This window comes from Camelus ferus, chromosome 12, assembly GCF_009834535.1.
Source record: "Camelus ferus isolate YT-003-E chromosome 12, BCGSAC_Cfer_1.0, whole genome shotgun sequence".
In the NCBI taxonomy this organism is placed as follows: Eukaryota; Metazoa; Chordata; class Mammalia; order Artiodactyla; family Camelidae; genus Camelus; species Camelus ferus.
The window spans coordinates 10,115,957-10,137,089 of NC_045707.1; the positions used below are offsets into that span (position 1 = coordinate 10,115,957).

At 55.7% G+C, this 21,133-nt stretch overlaps 2 long non-coding RNA genes across 5 annotated transcripts; both read right to left on the reverse strand.

The window, feature by feature from the left end:
* Positions 1 to 1,122: 1,122 nt before the first annotated feature.
* LOC116667554 lies at positions 1,123 to 4,171 on the reverse strand. The gene is made up of 3 exons (XR_004324398.1): positions 3,910 to 4,171; positions 1,652 to 3,328; positions 1,123 to 1,403 (listed from the first exon to the last, which is right to left on the reverse strand). It is a non-coding gene; the product is annotated as an uncharacterized LOC116667554 (long non-coding RNA).
* Positions 4,172 to 6,273: 2,102 nt separating this feature from the next.
* On the reverse strand, positions 6,274 to 21,095 carry LOC106728662. Of its 4 annotated transcripts, XR_004324395.1 has the most exons (5): positions 20,890 to 21,095; positions 18,648 to 18,748; positions 16,988 to 17,119; positions 9,822 to 9,987; positions 8,679 to 9,214 (listed from the first exon to the last, which is right to left on the reverse strand). It is a non-coding gene; the product is annotated as an uncharacterized LOC106728662 (long non-coding RNA). The 4 variants fall into 4 exon arrangements; XR_004324396.1 differs by lacking the exons at positions 8,679 to 9,214; positions 9,822 to 9,987 and adding an exon at positions 6,274 to 8,670 and having other exon boundaries at positions 20,890 to 21,090; XR_004324397.1 differs by lacking the exon at positions 9,822 to 9,987 and having other exon boundaries at positions 20,890 to 21,090.
* Between the last annotated feature and the right edge of the window lie 38 nt (positions 21,096 to 21,133).

Below are 21,133 nucleotides of genomic sequence, written 5' to 3' on the forward strand. Positions count from 1 at the left end.
CACAGGAGCCGCCTCCTAGGCCCCAGCAGGGACAGCCCCGGGCACTCCAGCGGGGCACACAGGACCCTCCTGCCTGACTGGCTCTGGTGGGTCCTCACTCAGACCTGCCCACCTGGGAAAGCCGCAAGCCTGGGCTGGCGGGGAGGGTGGCTCTTGGGGTGGTGGCCAGAGAGCGGATCTGAGCTGGAAGGGCCAGTCAGGTGGGGCTGGTGGAGAATAAGGCCGCAGGTGGCCAGGGATCAGAGATGCCTGCACACCTGGGTACTATGCAGAGCAGTGCACCCTGGGGGGACACTGAAGGCCAGATGGGGTTCAGTCTGGACCCCATGGGCTCCCCAGGCCTACTTGGGGGACCTGCCTGGGTTGGGTGCTGACAGGATGCCTGGCATTGTATTTAGCAACAGCTCACTTAATCTTCAAGGTGACACTGCTCTGCAGGTGAGGAGACAGCCCCCGCGAGGTTAGGGCCTGGGCCTAACCCAGTGGCAAGGGCTGGAATGGGGAATGACACACGGGGCTGTGAGACTTCGAAGGCTGCCTCACCACCCCTGCCACCCCCAGCCATCCTGTCGGCAACATTCCAGGTTTCATCTCCCCACGGGGAGCAGTTAGGAGGCCCCGAGGCCCAGCCTGCCTGGGTATAGTTTGCTCGGCAGCAGACCATCCTGAGAAAAAGGCCGGCTCCTGTAGGGTGAATTCTGGGCCTGCTCAGGGTGGAGGGAGCCTTCCCCTCCCTATCTCTGCAGCTGGAGGAGCGTGTGTAGCTGCTGGGGTCCTTAGAGGCAGGGGACACCCAAGGCAGGGGCGGGGAAGGCTGAGAGGCATCTGCACGCAGGCCTCCCCTCCCTCAGGCCTGGAGTGGAGTCCACTGCTGCTTGATGCAGCTTGGCCTTGACTCCTTCCAGGGTGGGGGCTACCACAGTGTCCAGCCTTGGGGGCTTGGGGGAGGAGTACCCCAGAGGCTGCCATAGATGGTGACATCTATGACCCCACATGCTGCTGAGTGGCCTTTGGCTGTGTGGAGTGGGATGTGGGGGTGGGGAGCCTGACCTGGTGCCCAGGGCTGCCGGGCACACAGCCGGGGCGATGATAACACAGGAGAGCCGTCAACTGGGATTTTCAGGCTGATGAGGGGGCTGGGTAGCTCGCTCGGCACGCATGTGTATTTGCCTTTTTATATTCAAGGTTTAGAAAAAATAGAAGCAATTACAAAGGCTTGGGAGACAGGTGATCTGAGTCAGCCATGGTGGGGGAGGGCAGCACTTAAGTTCCATTAACCAGGGACAGGAGACAGGTGGCTCTGGGGACAGGAGGCTGGGCACGGGGCAGCGTTTGGAGCCTGTGCACCCCAAGGAGGAAGAGAAAGCCTGCTTCAGACGGACCCAGGAAAACGCAAACACCACCTGGAGGAAAAACGATCTTAAAGATGAGGAATAAACAAACACAATCTGGGTTCAGTCCAGAAGTTTTGAAAGAAACAAGGAAGCGACTATTGAGTCCAAAAATAAAACCAAACCAAACCAAACCAAAACAAAAAAAACCCCATACACAAAAAACAAAGGAGGAAGAAGAAAAATCAATGGAAACAATATAAATTACAAGCCCATCTTAGGCAATTACTGAGATCAGCTACTGTGGAAGCAAGACACACCAGGGTGAAAAGATTGCTGGGCGGTGCTGGCTGGCCGGAGGACACAGGCCGGAGGGACACCAAAGAGAATACAGGGTGAGCTGGGAGCTGCACCTCACACGCACGTTTGTGTAGCAGGCCTGAAGACCAGAGGGGAGAAGGGCACCAATTGTGAACTTGGGGCGTGGGGCTCAGATCAGGGAACCTGGACCAGCTCGCCCCACCCCCTTTACAGATGGAGAAGCTGAGGCCAGAGAGGGGCAGCGACCTCTGAAGAAGCCCAGGAAGTCGCCATTCCTCTGACCCATGCTCACTGAGCCCTACTGTGTGCCAGGTCCTGACATGTGCGGGGTCAGAGCTGGACAAGGTGCCTGCATGTAGCTCCCTGTGGGCCTGGATAATCGAATCATCACAGGAACGCATGTTTCATGAGGGCCTGCGGTTAGCACCAGGAGGGACGGCCAGCTTTGGCCCTGAGAGCACCTAGCAGAGAATCCCCCCTGGTCCACAGGGTCCACAAGGCCCCCTGGGAGAGGGCGTGGAGTTGAGGTCTGGAAGGGGAACCAGGGGAGCGCTGGAAGGCTGAGAGGGCCGGAGGCGCCCAGGGTCAATGATGAAAGTCCTCATAGAAGAATGCGTTTCACAATTTGCTGCGGTGGTAGCAGTGCCCACCTTGAAGTGACAGCCTGCTCTGTGTCAGTCAGACCCCTCCCAGCACCCCTTGGAGATAAGACCAGTGGGCTCCACTTTACAGCTGAGGGAGTGGAGGCTCAGGGACCGCCTGCTGCTGGAGCTGGTATTTGAGCCCCGCATTATCTGAGCTAAAACACACAGGCTTTCTGTTTCCAGAGGCAGACCCCCACATCAGCAACAGAGAGTGACTTTAACATTGTTTCTGTTTTAAAAACATCCAAAAACTCCTCAAACAACCAAACAAAAAGATAAACAAGAACCCGTTAAACCCTTTCTGAGATGCCCTAATGTCCCAGGGCCGCAGGAGCTGTGTTTAGGTCCCTACGCGGGTCCTTTGCTTGCCTGGGTTGCCAGCGGGAAGGTGACAAGGGAGCTGGGCAGACAGGCCAGCCTTAGGGAAATGTACAAGTCTTGCATCTTACCTCCAGAACTCCTTACAGGAAACTGCTGTGGCTTCAGGAGCGAGATTAACAAGCGCACCTAGAACTGGGGGGGGGGGGGGGGGGGGATATAAACACACCTGGGAGCGGAGGGCGTCCTGCAGAACTCCTCCAACACGCTGAGCTCCCAGCTTTCACTCGGTGGCCAGAGGGGTCCTTTTCAAATGGAAATCCAGATTCCTTCCAGATTCTTCCCCTGCACCCTCAGAGCCCTCTGGGCGTGGCCTGGGCCTCCTCTCTGCTCCTGGCTCAGCTTTCTAGGCAACTGGTCTCTTGCTTCTTGAACCTCCAAGCATGATCCCACCTCAGGGTCTTTGCCTGCGACTCTGTCCTAGTAACCGAGCAGGACCCTCTGGGCCTTCCTGGAACAGACTCCCCCCCTCTCCCCACCTCCACCGTGCCCTCCGCCTGCCTCTTGTTTGTAGAAAACTTTAGTCTCCTAGGCTTCCCCACGTTCCAAAGAGGACATTTAATCAGAGAAGTGAGAAGATGCAGGGGGTTGGGTGTAGCTCAGTGGTAGAGCCAGTGCTTAGCATGCACGAGGTCCTGGGTTCAATCACCTCCACTTAAAAAAAGAAAATGCAAAAAGAAAGGAGAATGGTCAAGTAAAAAAGAAAAAAGTTTAGTCATAAAGCAAAGTCAAGGACCTTTAGCTCCTCTTCAGAGGTTATAGGTCATATTCTGAGCCCTGTCCTTCGAGCTGTTTTGCAGAGGCTGAAACCCCCACCAGGGGGAGGAAGTTAACTGTGCTGCCCACAAGCCCGGAGACCCCAGACCCATTGGAACCAGAAGCTTGATGATGTTGACTCCCCATGACCTCACCACCCACCGATCAGAACAGTGTCCACAAGCTGGTCACACACCCCGCACCTCCCCCCCAACCCAATCCCGGCCTCCCTGTCTCTAAAATCCTTTCCCCGGAAGCCTTCGGGGAGTCTGGATCTACTGAGCACCAGCGGCCTGGGCTCCTTGCTTGGCACTTGCAACAAACGCTGCGCGTGCCTTCCCCACAACCCGGGCTCAGTACACTGCTATACTGGGTGCGGGCTAGCAGACCCAAGTTTGGCTTGGCAACATCCTGACCCTGGACCCTGGACCCTCAGCTGGTTGCAGGGCTCCCATCTTCCTTCCCTCCGGCCTACTTACATGTCCAGTGAGAGACTCCCGCCTGCCGCCTCCTTGATTGAGCTCACCCCTGCCCCTCTTTGTTTTTCCTGAACATCTGTCAACACTTGCTGAGGCCATAGGTGTTTCTCTGTTGTTCACTTGAGGCCCATCCTCCACGCTGGGATGCGGGCTCCACAAGGCAAGGCTTCGTGCTGGACCCCCAGTGATCACATGTATGTGAGATTATGGGCTGGTCTGCCATGGTTACGCAAAGAGTCTTGGGTAGATTAAAACACGAATCTCAAAGGTATATGGCTGGCAGAGGCTGCTCTGGAAACAAAAGATGTATAAAGGGTGAAGCTGGGGAGATGGACACCCTCCCCTGCCCTGGGGCCCCGGCCGCCTGCTCTGTGGTCTGCAGTCCTGCTGGAAGAACAGCAGCTGGGCGACGTCTCCCGGGCCCGCCCCACTGTTTGCTGCCCGCTGGCGTCACACCTCAAGTGCTCCTGCCGACATGTCAGCCCCCTGCGTGTCTGCCCGTGCCGCCTTTCTGCCGGGCTGCGTCTCAGGCACACTGCGCAAACCAGCACAGAGAACACGGCTGCCCAGCGGGCGGTTTATCTGGGGGAGCGATCCTGGGGGCAGGAGCAGGGGCCTGGGGGCAGTGGCGCCGGCCAGCCCTTCCTGCGGCTGGGCTCCATCCCGCTGGCCAGCAGCCCTGTCGGTGGGGCCCCGGGGTCAGCCCGCCCCACGTCCATCCTCAGGCTCCCCCCGAGCCCAGGGTGTGCGCGTCCTTGCACTTGGCTCTGCTCTTGCAAGGGTCCGGCCTTTTCTCTTGTGGACGTCACGTGCCTGGTGTGAGAGAAGCCTGGGGCAGAGAGGCGGCACCCAGTGTGGCTGAGCCTGGCAGGAAGGTTGTTAGACCTGCACCTGTGGTGCTGCAGCTGCTGGAGTGAAAGGCAGGCGGCGAGGCTGCGAAGAGGCCTAGGTGACACAGACCGGGAGGCCCCAGGAGGCCCGGGGCCTTGTCTTTTTCAATTTTGTGTTCCTGGTGCCAGTACAGAGCCTGGCCAAGTGTAGGTATTCAATAAATGATTGCTGAATGAGTGAATGAGTGAATGAAATGTAAGCACAGGGAAGTCAATGGAACAGTTTCGATTTGAAACAAAGTGGAGTTTAAGTCAGGGGTTGTACGTAGAAGCACTGACTGGGGCAGATGTTAGGGCGTGGTGGGGGCTGGGCTGGCCAGACAGCCCTTGCTTGTCAGGAGTCAGGGCCCCTCAGCTCCACGTAGGGAACGGATCCTTGTTGTCAGATTGTTGGGGCTTTCAAGAGAAGCCAGGAGCCCACATTTTGTGAGTGTGTGGGTGTGAAACCTTGTGATTTTAAGATTGGCCACTAATTCCAATCCAAAATATAAAATGTTTGGCAGGACAACAAAGCCTGGCCAGAAGCATTCAGAGACCAGCCCGTTTGTGACACCTAACTTGAAACCACAGAAGTTAAGCTAGATTTAAAAAGTCATTATTCCGTGATAGAGACTGAGGAAGACAGAGCAGCAGTGAGTAGGTACACATGCCTGTGAGTGTGAGCTACTGCAGCCACGTCAGTGCACAAGGAAGCTGTGGCCATCAGTCATCAGCCGCTCCCACCGCCCCGACGTGTGAGCAGGACGCTGGCCCTGGGGAGCTCAGGTGCAGATCAAAGGAATGCTTTCAATGAGCCCAGACTTTTGCACCTTCCCGTACAAAGAAAAGGGCTAAATTCCTTAACTTGAGAAGTTTGAGAGAGGTTTTCTTTAATTAACAGTAATCTTCTGATGTTCTGACTACCTGGTCTTTGTTGTAAGAGCTCCTGTGTATCCTGGCTCCTCCCCGCCTCTGCAGCGCAGTCCCTCAGCGCTCCCTGGGAGGCCGCCTCCCGGGCTCAGGAAGTCTGCCAAATAAACCGTAACTCTCAGCTTGAGGGTTGTACTTTTTTTTTTCAGTCGACATGCCCCAAACAGCACAGAGACAAAACTATGAAGGAAAACTTTTTAGAGAGGCAAGGAGAATATAATGGGCAGGAAGGTACTATATGGAAATGGTTTTAGACGGGAGCCAGAGCCACACAGAGCCTTGGCGACAGGCACAGAGGCCCAGGCTCAAAATCCAGGGTGCAAAGGTCACTCCAGAAGTAGGAGCAGGCAGAAAGCACATGGGAGCCATGGCTCCAGGGGGGTGGGGAGGATTGCAGGGGAGAGTCTGGGTTAAGCTAAGTAACTGGGGTCACAGGGGACCAGAGAAAGTCCTGGCCAGGGTGGCTGGGCCAGGCCACATATGTAGGTCACAGCCAAGGGCCAAGCTTTGCTTTCTCAGTGGTAGCTTCATTGAGATATAGTTCACACACCATACAATTCACTCCTTCAAAGTATACAGCTCACTGTTTATTAGTATATTTATCATAATCGGTTCTAGGACATTTTCATCACCCATAAAGAAATCTGTCAACTGGAAAAAATGCACAACCTAAAAGCTGAAAATTATGCTTTATTCAGCGGACTTGCTGAGGACTTAAGGCCGGGAGACAGCCTCTCACAGAGCTCTGTGGGACTGTCCCAAACAGGCAAGGGAGGAGCCAGGAGATACAGGAAGTTTGGCAAAACAAACAAACAAAACCCCAACAAAAAACAAAACAAAGTCAAAACGAACAATCAGGTAGTCAAACATCAAAAGATTACTGCCAGTTAGAGAAAACCAGACATCTCAAGTTAATGAACTTAGCACTTCTCTACATACGGGAAGGTGCCGGCATCTGGGCTTAATGGAATCATTCCTTTGATGTGTGTCTTAACTCTCTAGGGCCAGTGTCCTGTTTTCCTCTGTCCTGAATCCCCTCGGGGTGCACAGCCGGGGTGGCTGCAGTGGCTGAGGGCTTGATGGCCGCAGCATCCTTTGTGCACTGAGACGGCAAGTGACACTCTTTGTCCACACCTCATACCCCTTAACAGTTAACTTCCTTGCCTTCCCTCGCCTCAGCCTTGCCCGGCTACTAATCTACTTCCTGTCTCTATGAATTTGCCTGTCCTGAACCTTTCATGTAAGTGGAATCACATAACATGCGGCCTTTTGTGACGGGCTTCTTTCATCTTGCGTAATGTTGTCACAAGTCATTGTGTTGTAGCAGGCGCTGGGTCTCCATTCTCTTTATATGACGAGAATGGACAGACCACGCTTCATGTATTCATCAGTTGATGGGCCTTTGCTTGTTTCCACTCTTTCATGGCATGAATTGTGGCGCTATGAACGTTTGTGGACAAGTTTTTACGGGAATGTGTTCTCAGTTCTCTAGGATGTGCCCTTAGACGTGGAACTGGTGGGTCACGTGGTAACTCTGTGCTTAACTGAGGAGCCACTGGATTGTTTTCCACAGCGGCTGTCCCATCTTGTCCTCGCCAGCAGGGCTTGAGGATTCCCATTTCTGCACATCTTTGTCAACATCTGTCATCACCTGTGTTTTCAGTTATAGCCGTTCTACTGGGTGTGCAGGATATCTCATTGTGGGTCAGCCTGGCTTTATCAGTAATAAAGCTGACAATTTGATCTGTTTGTCTTTGTGTCTCGTCTCACTTGGTTCAGAATGTGCGCAGGGTACTATTTACCAGCCCCCCAAACCCCAACCACTGCCTCTGTGCCCCCTTGGGTACAACAGAACCCCCCCGGGGTGCCCTGTCCCCAGTGTAGACTTCTGCCTGAGCTCCTGAAAACCTAGGTCCACTCATCTCTTCTTCTTCTCCTCGTAATGAGCTCCCCAGGGCAGATACCCATCCAATTGCCCAGCTGCTGGGCCCAGTGAATAAATGTCCGGGCGTGCAGGGGCCACAGTTGATTGGTGATGTCTGCCACTGGGCCGGAGGGAGCAGCAGCACAGGTGTGGGGGCTGTGTGGAGTCAGGTTCCCAGAAAGCTCCAGCTCCAGGGTCTGACGCTGGGCTCTGTAGAAAGGCTTTCCCAAGAGCACAGTGATCATGGCAGGACTGAGATCTGAAACAACCACCACCACATAAGGAATCACGGGCAAGGTGACCATCAAATCCACACTGATATTTCTTCAGAAAAGATTTACAAATGGCCAATGAGCAGGTGAAAAGATGTTCAATATCATCAGTCCTCAGGGAAACGTAAATCAAACTCACAGTGAAACACCATGTTACACCTGCTAGGTGCTATAATTAAAAATTGAAAAAAATCAAAACTGGGGGGTGTAGCTCAGCAGTACAGTGCATGCTTAACATGCACGAGGTCCTGGGTTCAATCCCCAGGATCTCCATTAAAATAAATAAAAACCTAATTACCTCCCCCACCAAAAAATAATAAAAATAAATAAAAATTAAAAAATGGAAAATAACAAGTGTTGACGTGGGTGTGGAGAAACCAGAGCCCTGTACGTTGCTGGTGAGAGTGTAAAATGGGGCAGCCACCGTTGAAGACAGTTTGGCAGTTTCTCAGCAAGTTAGAGTTTCCGCATGATCTGGCAGTTATGTGAAAGCAGGGACTCAAGCAGATACTTGTACGCTCATGTTCACAGCAGCACTAATCACAATAGCCAAAAGGTGCAAATGACCCAAACGCATGTCCACAGATAAGTGACAAACACAGTGTGGCACATCCACACCATGGAACATTGTTCAGCCGTAAAAAGGAACGAAGCACCAACACAACATGGATGGACTTTGAAAACATGATGCTAAGTGAAAGGAGCCAGGCACCAAGGACCACCTACTGTGCGAGCCACTGGTACGAAATGTCCAGAAAGGGCAAATCTGTAGGAACAGAAAGTAGATTAGCAGTTGACAGGGGCTGGGGGGAGGGGAGGGGGGAGGTACTGCTGATGGGTACAAGCTTTCCTTCGGGGGTGACTGAAATACTCTGGGACTAGTTGCCCAGCATCGTGAATGTCCTAAATGCCACTGAATTGTACACTTTTCACTGGTTAAAATGGCAAACTTTGTATTATGCGTATTTGACCACAATGACTCCTACAGCAGCCGCCCAGCAGGACAGCAGGGTGTCCCCAGAGTGGCTGTGGCACCAGAGGTGCAGACAGATGAATTCAGGCCAGGGCGGTAAAAGGCAGAAATGACCAGCACAGTGATTGACAGGATGTGGGCGGGATGGAGACCAGAGAATCCGGGTTGACGCCACCCTGTGTCTGGGTGGATGGGTGCCTGTCACATGGGTGGGAGCACATGCGAGGAGCAGTTTGGACCTGGTGATGTCCGTGGGATGTCGCATGCAGTTGTGCCGTGGGTCTGGGCTGGAGGCCACGTCATGTCCAGACTCCTTGGTGAACAGATGGGAGTGAATCTGCTCAGGGAGAGAGAGAGGGGCCGGGAGCAGGGGCCCCACGTCCTTGTGATCGGGGGCAATCCTAGATCATACTCACCGTACTGCCTCAATGCAGCAGGTGCCTCTTTCGCTCGGGAGAACCCTTGCTGGGCGACGACTCTCCTGGTAGCCCACCACAGCTAAGGGCAGGGTGGCGGAGGAGGGGCCGTGAGCGAAACCGACACGGCCCAGCTGGGGTTGGGGGGAGGCAGGGCTGAGGGCGCCCACAGGGGCGGTGCCAGCTCTGAGCCTTTGCCCTCAGCCGCCCGAGCCTCAGCTGCCACACAAGTGCAACCCGGCTGGTGATTACAGAGCAACGTGGCTGAGAGCTCAGGGCTCAAGCCTGCACTCAGCCCGGGAGGAGCTGCAGACCTTGGACCAGGGTTTCTGCACCTTAGCACTAAGGACATTTGGGGAGGACCACTCCCTGGGGCAGAGTTGCCCCGGGCACTGGAGGACATCCAGCAGTGCCTTCTGCCCGCCAGAGGTCAGGAGGGGCCCCTGGGTGGGCTATGACAACCACAAATATCTAGACATTGCCAAATGTCACCCCACTGAGAACCACCGCCTTGGACACATCACGTACTGTCAGTGCTTTGGTTTCTTCGTCTGTAAATGCAGATACTAAAGGTGACCTCCTGGGATGCCGTGAGGGTCAGATAGTATCACAGACACAGCGCACGTGGCACATCGTAAGGGCTCCCAGTGTCAGTTCCGACGGGAAGAGGAGGTTCGGAGTCTCGGGCCTGGTGCTGGGGACACAGCAGGTGATCGGTGATCACCCGGGGGTTCTGGCCGTGTCTTTTGGAGACTGGCTTTGGGGAAGGAGCCCAAGGCAGCTCTGGGAGAAATGCTCAGGAGCGACCTCTGGGTATTCCTGCTGCCATGACACTTGGGTGGTCCTGGCGGCCCCGCAGCCTGAGCCGAGCGCCCGCCCTGGGTCTGCCGCTGCGCTGCCGCCCGGGCGGGGTGCTCTGAGGCAGTGGGGAGCCGGCTTCTGTGACCGCCGGAAGGGTCCTAGTCTTTCTCCCTGCAGGGCAGCCACTGACCAACTCAGCCGGGGACTCGCTCCACAGTGGGCACACCAGCAGCGTCCACCCCTCCTGGCCTGCCTGGGATGTCCTGGTCTCGGCACTTGAAGCCCCACGTCCTGGCAAATCTTCCCATTTCGGGTGGGCGGCCACCCCTGGCTGTCCCGACCCAGCTTCCCCAGCCTTCCCCAAGCGTGCAGCCGGGCGGCGGGGCCCCTGGGCCACCAGCTCTCCAGCTGGACACACCTCAGGCGGCACCGGTTGGGTGACCTCATTTAGGCCCGGAGCAGAAATAGAACACGCAGCACCAATTAGCAGCTGCTCGTGAGCTGAGGGTGGCAAATCCCCCACAGCCTCCCCCAGGACAGGCGGTGCAGGGTTGTGGAAAATTCCACACGCGACGTTCCTCCACTGGTGGGAGGGCCGTGAGGATGGGAACACACTCAGCTTTGCCTCCTGCTTGTCTGCAGGCCAAGGGTGAGAGCCTTTGGGGCCAGGGGAGGCGCAGACCCCAGGGATCCTGATTCTGTGGGGTGGAGGTGAGATTCTGCGCTTCCCACACGCTCCCCATGCCATCTGGGCACAGGGTGTCCTCGCACTGCTCAGTGAGATGAGGTGGGGTCCTGCCTCCCTCTGCCCCACCTGGGCCCTGAACCCGCTCTACACCTGGCCTGGGGGCCACCTGCTCACTGCCCTGCCCTAGAGGCCAGCTGACGCGTAGACGGCTGGGCAGGGCCTGGTACAGGCTGCTGCTGCCGGGAGCTGGTCTCTGCCTCTCTGTCCACTCCGACTCTGGCCTCTTGGACCCACAGCAGCTGGCCTGGGCAGAGACCCCTGGCTACGTGCTGAGGGACTTCCTCTGGTCCAGACTGCTCGGCTGGCTGGCCAGGTGACCTTGGGCCATTCTCATCACCTTTCCAGCCCCGCCCCGCCCCATCCTCTGTCCTCCCCTCTAGGGGCTGCGTCCTGTTAAGAGTGGAGGGGCAGCAGAGACAACGCCAGCTGGGGAGTCAGGGGTGCTGGGACTGAGTCTGTCTCAGCCTTAGATTTACTGCGAGTTTTGGGGCCTCGACTTGCCCAACCACAAAGTGGGGGAGCAGAAGTGAGGACTGTAAGGAGCCCCCGGGGGTTCTGACACTCTGAGTCTCCTGGGCACTTCCTGGCCCTTGGCACTCGGCCCAGGGCCTCCCACACTCTGTGCTCCGACCTCTCGGGAAGCAGTGGGTAGGAAAGGCCTGAGTTCCAGGTGCACAGAGCTTGCTCTGTCTCCTGCTTAAACTCCTGCAGGAAAAAAATTCACCCTTTCCTCACTCTATTCCTCTTTCAAGAAAGAAACAGGTGGAAGCTGGCATGACCATGAGTCACAGCGTGAATTCAGATCCACAGGAAGACATTTAAAGGATGCTGCCACCTCCCCCATGGGGGCAAACAGCCTGCAAGTCAGGGCCAGCTGATTCCCCACCCCGGGCTCCCCACCCACACAGCGGGGGCAGGAATTCCCCGGGAGCTTGCAGGCCTGGTCGGAGCCTGAGAGGAAAGTCAGTGTGCTGTGGTGAAGTGGGATGGGCTTCAGGGTCACGTAAACTGATTTCTCAGCTATTCACAGAGGACTCCCGAGTGCTGGAGGTCCCATCCCGCGGCAGGCCTGCCTTCACCCCCAAACCGATCAAAATCCCTGGTGTGACGCCGGCATCTCATCAAGGCAATTTCCCACGTACTGTCCCCTCTGAGCTTTAGAAGAACGCTGTGGTCATCACCCCCACTTCACAGCGGGGAAGGTGAGGCTGGGGGAGGGGCTGGGATGCATCTGGATCACATGCAGCTGGGGCCACCTGACCCCCCGCCAGCTCTCTGGCTGCACATGGTGTGGTGCCTGTGACTCAGGGGTGCACAGGAGAGAAAGGGAGAGGGGCGCTGGGGAGCTTTCGTGGGATGTGGGTCCCGGGCGTCCAGTGCGGCAGGGTGCGGGGGCCTCGGGGGCAGGACTCCAGGTGGCGGGCACTGCCTCTGTGGGTGGTTACTGTGAAGGAGCTCAGACAGTCCTACGGCAGGGGAAACACACCCAGTCTCTCTTCCCAATTCCGAATCCATCGGTTCCTCCTCCGTGCCGCCCTGGGTGGCCTGTGAGTGCGATGACTCAGGCCCGTCTCGGCTCCCACAGCCCCGCCGGGCCCTGGGCAGGACGCCTGGCCTGGTGGACGCTGGGTGTGGCCGAGGCGGGCAGCCGTGGAGGAGCGTCTGGGGTCAGCGGCTAACAGGAGTGACCGAGGAAATGAGGAAACAGGGAAGCAGGCAGGGCCCACACTCGGCCAGGCTCGACAGGTGCTCAGTGCCCGGCCTTGGCTGGGAGCCCCAGAGTGGCAGTGCTGGGACGTGGGGCCACAGCCGGGCTTTAACAGCTCCCAGGAGTGACCCACCAGGCAGCCCTTCAGCAGCTCACCTGGGGCTTCAGTCTCCCTACTTCCTTCCTCTCTGCCCCTGCCCTCTCCCTCCCCTCTCCTTTGAGCTGAAGGAGAACCCCGTGAGGTACTTTATGACACTGTTTTACAGATGGGGAACGTGAGGCCAGAAGGCGCTGGGGCTTGCTCAGGCATCTTCCCCCTTCCTTCCCTCCCTCCCATGTCCTGCACAGGGCCTGCCCAAGCAGTGCCCCTTCTCCTGGACTCGACACTGACATTTATAAGCCACGTGGCCCAGCTGCAGAGCAAGAGCTCTCCCTCTGAGCAGATCCCGTGGCCAAGACGGACCCGGCAGCAGGGCTGGGGTGAAGGGCCGGGGTGAAGGGCCAGGGAGGGATGAGGGGGTCCCAGGCCTGACGCAGCCCCTCTGGGACAGGGGTCCTAGTTGGGGGAGCCCCTGAGACCCCCACAGCCAGAGTGATGGGGCAGGAGTGGGAGCGGGCATGCAGACACAGCCTGCCGCAGGGACTCACAGATTCTAGCCAAGAGGGGCACAGAGGAGGCACCACAGGTGACTTCGGGGGGCCCAGCTGGTGCTGCCAGGCCCATCAGTTGGGAGGGCGCCTGGCATCGTGGACCCCTGCCAGAGACCCCTCTCTGCTCGCCTTTGCTGGCCTGGACGTCTGTCCTGCTGGCCACCACTGTCTACACACTGCCTGATGTTCAAGGCTGGGGCTCCCCTCTGCCAGGGGCGCACAGCAGGCTGCTGGACCTGGGAAGCCCTGGAGGGTTTGGGAAGGGCACCCAGGGCCTGGCTCCCACGAGGCTCCTAGAACTCTGTCCAGGCATCTCACTTCAAACCCGGATGCATTCCTCCTGACCAGGCACCATTCCAAGCAGCCTCCCGTGCTTGATAATTCTGCTGCCTGTGGCTGATTCCTGGCTGCCCGTGGCCCAAATCTTGCTTCACTCTGCGCCACCTAGAGATGGCTGGAAAATGCTGCATCAAGGGAATTAGCCTCCGAGCAGAGCCTTCTTGCTTCCTGGTGTCTGGGAAGGATCTGGAGTCGTGAAGGTTGAGGTGGGCTGGGGGCCAGGAGACCAGGGGGCCACGTGTGAAGGAGGAAGCACAGCTGGGAAGAACTCAGCTGGCTCTGGGAAGGGACTGAGGATTCCTACACAGAGGCTGGCCCTGGGGCTGTCCCCTGGGGCGCCCCTCCTCCACCCCAGGTCCAGCCCTTATCCTGCCCAGCCCTGCCCAAGCCAGTGACTTCCTGTTGTCCCTCTGCCCCCCCCGGGGACCACTGTAAGCACTTTGACGCCTTCCTGTGGTGGCTGTCATGTGGTCATCCATCCAATTCACACCCCATTTTGTAGTGGCGATGGGGTCTGGGAGGGGCTGACCCCCTGCTTTGCTCCAGGGATGGGCCCCAACTGGCCTCAGCCAGAGTAAGGCTATGATCCTTTACAAAGCAATTGCCTCAGGGACAGCAAGTATCTGAAGTCTAAACTGAGCAGTGCGGGGCACCCTCCTGGCTACTGTGGCTGGTTCAGGGGTGGCCTCACTGGAGTGAAGCTCTGGGAGGCAGAACTCTCACTCCCCTGGCTGTGACTAAGGAAGCCCGTAGTCCTGGTGGTTGCTGGCAGCCATGCTGTGACTACGAGGGAAGCCAGTCTGAAGACCAAGTCTGCCCACAAAGAGGGGCAGAATCCAGACCACCGCTGAGAAACGGACCTGCAGCCCGGATTGGATTGTGTCAGAAGCCCTTCTCGCACCTGGACTTTCTAGTTGCCGAACCAGTAAATCCCCTTTAGCGTTTAAATCAGCTAGATTATGTTTTCTTCGTCTAGAGACATCTTAACTGAACCAGTGACATTCTAGAATTTTCTTTTGTCTGTACATGTTAAACTTTTTCCAACAAGAGTGTAACCTGCCTTGTCCACTTAACAATAAACTGTGAGCAACCCTGTTAAAAAAACAGAGGTGGAAATCATCATTTTTAATGGCTGCGCTGTGGCACAGTGGTGGCCGCGCAATTCATTTAACCCATCTCGTCTGTAGTGGGACGCTTAGATTGTTTCCAACTTTCGACTGTTTTCAGTAGTTGACAGAGAGCACGTACCTTCAGCCATCTGCCCAACCACCTCCTCAGGACGAGCTCCCAGGAGGGCGGCCGCAGTGTCCAGGTGTGCGCGTGCGCCCAGGGCTCTGGGCTCATCCTCAGCAGCGGGATGCCGCTGACACCCCGCCGCCGCTGTGACCCGCTCCTACACCGTTACCAGCATCACCCTTTTCCATCTTCGCCGGCCCACTGGCAAGTGGTATTTCATTTACTTTTTCATTTATTTTTTTAAATTTTTTTAAATTAAAAAGTCCCATTTTCATTTGACCATCTGCCACTTGTATTTCCTCTTTGTGCCCTTTGATGTATTTACTCAAACATTTAAAATATATACTTCATCAAAAAAAAATCAGACTGCTTCCTCCTGGGGCCTTCTACTTCCTCATTTCTCAGATTTCCACATGTTGGCACTGGCGTACACTGTACGCCATACGCGGCATATATTCTGTCCAATTACAAAAACATTCACAAACAAGGTGGCATTTTTAGGGGTCAAATCAATCGCTTTGTCACCATGGCCCCTGCCTCAGGGGCTGGTGCCGGTGCAGGAGATACTGAGGTCCTCCCCAGTGTCCGTGCCAGCCCTCCCGGGTTGGGGAGCGGCCACCAAACTGGGAAGGGTCCACTCCCATGGCAGCTACACAGAGGCACACTCACTGACCACGCCGGTGTGGTATCGCCAGGCCACAGTGACTGGTTCAGGGGAGGCACGTGACCCAAGCGGGCCGGCAGAGGCACCTGGTGACCTCAATGGTCATGCGCCTTCTCCAAACACACAGTCCCCTCAGGACATGGCCAAGTACGCAAGCCAAGACACTCCCTTTAGAGTGTGAGCTGATCTGGACTGGATTTTGTCTTTTCTGCAACTTCCAACATCCCAACTTGTGGAGAATTTAGTTGTACTAGGACTGGGATGTCGCTAGGTGCAGACCCTCAACTCTGAAAGCAGCTGAACTGAGTTAGGGGAGGGGGCGGGAGGGAGAGGCCCTGTCTCTCATGGTGGGAAGGTGGGGACCCTTGCTATAGGTCATGAATTATTGTGGTCGGCTGAATAACGACCCCCCAAGATCTGCACATTGCTCCCTGGAAACTGTGAGCATTACTGTATATGGCAAAAGGGTGCTTGCAGGTGTGATTCGGTTAAGGGCCCTGATGGGGAGATCAGCCCGGGCTCCCTGGGCACGTCCTTGTGAGAGTGCCTGGGAGCCGTTGGTGAGAGAAGATGGCGTGACGACGGAGGCAGAGGTTGGAGGGGCCCGCTCTCAGGATGGAGGACGGGGCCACAAGGGAGAAAGCAGTCTCCCTTGGAGCCCCCAGAAGAAGGCAGCCCTGCCCACACTTTGCACTTCTGAACTCCGGGGCTGAGAGTAGCTTGTGCTGTTTACGGGCACTTAGTCCGGGGCAACTTGCCACAGCAGCACTGGGAAATGTGGGAAAGGAAGGCAACTATTACTCCCCCCCCTTCACGTGGGGGCGCAGGCCACGGGGGCGGGCCCTCCACGCAGGCGTGGCCGTCTGTGCCGGTGAAGGGCAGGGAGAGGCTGAAGGAGCTGAGTCAAGGAGGGGAAGACGCAGTGCACGGGGGCGGGGCGCATGTGCCTCCTTCCTCCTCCTGTCAGTGCTCTTGTTTTCACTCAGACTCCTGTCTCCTCTACAGACAAGCAGTGCGCGCTTTTCCCACAATGACAGTTGGTTTGGCCAGAAAGTTCAGCTACTGAGTGGAGGGGTAGAAGGCGAGTGGGCTCACACACACAGATCTTTGGCAGCAAGCTCAGGAGCCACGGCTGATGGGGGACCCCCGGAGAGTTTGGGACAGGAGACACTGCCTTAGGATGAGGTCCGTGTGCGGCGCGGTGTCGGGTGGGCGGGGAGAGGGGGATTGGGAGCTGGGCAGGGAAGCTCTGCATTCTGAATTTCAGGTGGCACTCAGGGCCCCCCTTGCCCTGGGCATCCTCTCTGGCCACCAGGATCCTACCCAACCACTCTCCAACAACAAAGCCTGGGAGTTTTAGGTGGAAGGGTGGACACCCAGTCAAAACCTCCGCTTCCCAGCATCTCTTGACTGGGGTGGTCATGAGGGATGTGAGTGGAAGTGACAGGCGCCAGCGATTCACTGACACGTCAAAAGCTCAGGGAAAAAAACAAGTAAAACCAACGAAATCACTGAAGTAGGAAGTAGTAAGTTTATCGAGCACTCACCAGAAGGATAGTTTGCAAACCAGGCTCACCCAAACCAAGATGTGGAGCGAGGCTCAGAGGGACGTTACGAAGCCGCCCACATGGTCTGAAGGCAGTGAGTGAGTGCGCTCCACAGTGACAGGCTACAATTTCCTTAAATAAAAGAGAACTGGTCAGTGGTCACCTCATATCAACTTTGGGGAACAACTTAAGTTTCGCTTATGATTTTCAGACAAATAAGCAAGAAGTGACCCAGGTCACGTTAGCGTCACTTGTCTTGGAAAATAAGCTGAATTAAGCTTTGCTTGTATGACTAAACTGGTTTTGTCTGCTCAGGGAATTTTCCAGTTTGGCCTCTGTTTGTGTTTGATTTGAGCACACGTATTCTGTGTGTGGGTCTGAGTGTCTGATCCACCTACAGGAGGCCCTGCAAGGCCTGGCACCGGCTCAGGGAACCCACTCTACAGCCAAGGAGGTGGTGGTGCTGTGCCCATGGCCACTGGACCCACTGGTCCTACAACATATCCTGCCCCACCCTGAGGCTGTGGCCTGACAGAGCAAGGAAACAGGCTTTCCGCTCGGAGCCCGCGACCTGCAAGGACGGAGCACGGCCTTCAGGACACAGCGTCCAGCCTGCACAGTGCTGTGATCCTCTCAGTGAGGACAGGGCTGTGGGAGCCGGGGGGAGCAGGAGGCCCTGACTCTCATCACTCTCAGGGGCATCCGTCTTTCCTGTCCTCCCCGTTCTGGCCTCTCCTGGAGGTTCCCAATCCCAGCACGGGAGCACTTCCAGAAAAAGACGCGGGAAGTCTCACTGAGCTTAAAAGTTACGGCTGCTGCCTACTCGCTTTGGGCTCCTTGTGCCAAGAGGAGGCAGCAGGCAAGGAAAGGGGTCTTCTGACACTGGAGGAGGCAAGGATGCTACCGCACGGTGGGGGCAGAGAACGCTTCTGGCATCTACACGAACCACTGGGTTTGATGGAATATGGGCAAGTCCAGCGGCCATGACCTGAGAAGGGCGTGAGGCCTCTCTGACGAGACCAGTGGCTGTGAGGCCTCTCGGATGAGAGACTGGGTCATCCAATAGGTTAAGAAACCTAGACCAGCAGAGGTGCTACTGGGGTGGGGGTGGGGGAGGGAGTCTACAACAGGTAATGGTGGAGGGACAGCACGGGTCACTGTCGTGGCTCCAGGATCCTCTTGAAAGTCTCCCCAGTAAAGGGACTAACCGGAGTCCTGGAGATGTTGCTAGATGGCCAACTTACGTGGAGCCAGTGGACCTGAGTGGTGCACAGGGCGGGCAGCGGCAGACGCTGCCCTCTGCTGCCCAGACTCCCCCTGGAAGACCGAGGCTCTCATTTCCCTCAGGGCGGGGAGTATCGGCTGCTGCTGGTTCAGCAGTAAGTCCCTCCTTAGGAACTGCGCTCAGCAGAAGGGCACTTCCTCCTCTTCCCAGGGGCAGCCCACATTCGATGACTGGTCTGTGCAGCCGTACAGACGCTCTACCTGCTCATCTCAATTCAAGACACCTCCGGGGCCCTCCTGGGTTGGCCTGATGCTCCATGGCAGCCCCTCAGCTCAGCTTCTCCCCACTGAGCCACCTTCATGCAAATATCCATCTCACCACCTGTTTCCCAGGGACCCAACTTGCATCACAGATGGAGCCACCCTAGATCACCACCTGTTACGCAGCGTCCAGTCCTCTCTTGTCTCCTTGCTTCAGCGATGATGCTTCCTCTACCTGGAACGGCTCCTTGCATTGTCCTGTCGCAGCTCCTCCACCTGAAACAGCAGCCCCAAGTCGTATCAGTCGACCTGCCTCCCCGAGCCTCAGTGAGGGCTATTCATTCACTGTCGCATCATTTACAGTTGCCTTTTCCAACTAGAAAAGTTACAGCAGCTCAGTGCATGACAGGGTAGGAGCTCCATAATTATATTTTAACGTATCACAAAACAATTTACACATGCAGAACGCCATAAAGAATAAAACAAACACCTGAATGCACTCCATCTGCCTCAAGAAATGAAGCATAATACAACTGAATCTTCTCTGAATTCCTCAACGTTCTCAGCAGCACACAGAGGCAACCACATTCCTTAATTTAGCTTTCCGTATTTTTACTTAAAAAAAGGGAATTACGTGGTATCATACCATGTGCATTCATAGTCAACTTTTTTTCACTCAAAATTGCTTGTGAAATCCATTTGTTGACATGTGCAACTTATTCATGTTTACTACCATAAAGCGTTCTCGGGAACACTAAGTGTGATCGATCAGCCTTCCCCAGGAGCCACGTTTCTAACGAACGTTCCTGTCTCTGTGCACAGGCAAGTCGCTAGAGGGTACACAAAGGAGTGGGATCGCTGGGCTGTAGAATGTACGTACCTGCGACTACTAGAAATTGCTTACGGCCTCCCAAAGTTACTGAATGAATTTATGCCCCATCAGCAGTGAACCAGCACTCTGCACTGCTCATGAATCCACATCCTCGTCAACTTGGCACTGACAAGATTGTGAGATACTATGCCAGCCTGTTAAGTGTGAAATGGTACGTCCTTGGTTGTAATTTTATATTCACCTAAATCTTAGAGAAGGTAAGCCTTTTTTTTTTTTTTTTAATGGAGGTACTGGGGATTGAACCCAGGACCCTGTGCATGCTAGGCATGTGCACTACCACTGAGCTATACCTTCCCCCTGCTCAATCGTTCTTTGTCGCACAGATGAATGAAGGCTCTGCACATTTTTCCCTGTGTTCCCACATCTGTCGTCTGGTTCCCGCGCAGTCCCACTCCTAGCCTCCCTCTGCCGCACCCCGGGTGTCACGCCCGGCCTTCCACCAGAGAGTCCTTCACGTCCACCCCTACCATGCCCCTGGCGTTTTCTGGAGATTCTATCTTGACTGTTTTTTGATTATGTTGCTCATACTGCTGACCTATGCCTGACCACTGGTTCTGGGATTTCACTCAGGCCTGTCCTCCCCTGTCTGACCCTGTCTCCTCATCTGGGGACTAATATGTCCTCTAACCTAGTGCCTGGCTGATGCCTCACATCTGACTTCAAACCCAACGTATCATAAACCAATCCTAAACTTGGTTCCAAACAGGCTCACTGCTTGCTTTGATGTTTCTGTCAGCGGTGGGAGTTATCCTTTGCTGAGACAGTCTTGAAGCCGTCAAGTCAGTCTTGGTCTCCCTCTTACTCCTTCCCCTAAGAGACAGTAGATGAGAAAGCATGAGGTCAGTAATGAGGAGCAACCAAATCTAAAATGTTACAGTTACATCCAGTCAGTCACGAACTGCTGTCATTTGTTCCTTTGTAAACTCTATCCTCTTAGTCCTGCTGTCACTGCACTCACTGATCCTTGTGATAAGTGGGACCGAGCTGGAGAGAATCCCCAAGGTCCCCAGCGCTGAGGGCATGGAAAATCTGTAATCAGAGAATACAGTCAAGAACCAGCAGAGGTGTGTCCAGGAGCCCCCAAAAGCCATGCTGCAGCTCCAGTCTGAAATGCCAGTCCCCGACCCTCAGTTTTGGTCTACGGCCGATAGAAATACAATGCAAACCACGTACGTAATTTCAAATTTTCTGGTAGTCACATTCAAAAAAAAGAAAGAATATGAAAATAACTTTAAGCAATACATTTGACTGAATACAACATACACAATATATTGTCACTTCAATATGTAACCACCATAAAGATTAACATTTTCATTCCTTCTTTTGTACTAAATCTTTGAAATCCTGGGTGTATTTTACCTTCACGTTTCAAGCGGCGATAGCCAGGGCCCAGGCAGCGGAATTTCTCTCGCTCCAGGCGCAGCGCTTCCTCAGCCGCAGCCGGGCCTAGCCCCACCCTCCCTGCCCCGGCCACTTCGTTAGGCTGTCACCCCGCGGCTCTGTAAGTCGGCCACTTGGTACTTACCGGTCCCTCCCAAGTGCGGGCGACACGGCCTCGACCACCACCCGCAGCGGGAGCTTTCGGTTTCCGCGTCGCCCTGCCCTTGGACAGGGCCACTGTTCTGCTTCGCCCAGTAAGAGACACCTGGGCAAGAGTCCGGGCCGAGCAAGTCAGCCGGACGAGACCACAGCCGCGGTACCCTCTCCGCGGAAACGCCCCGAAAGCGCCCTTCAGTGACGTCAGGTGCCCGCGCCGTGCGTCACGCGCG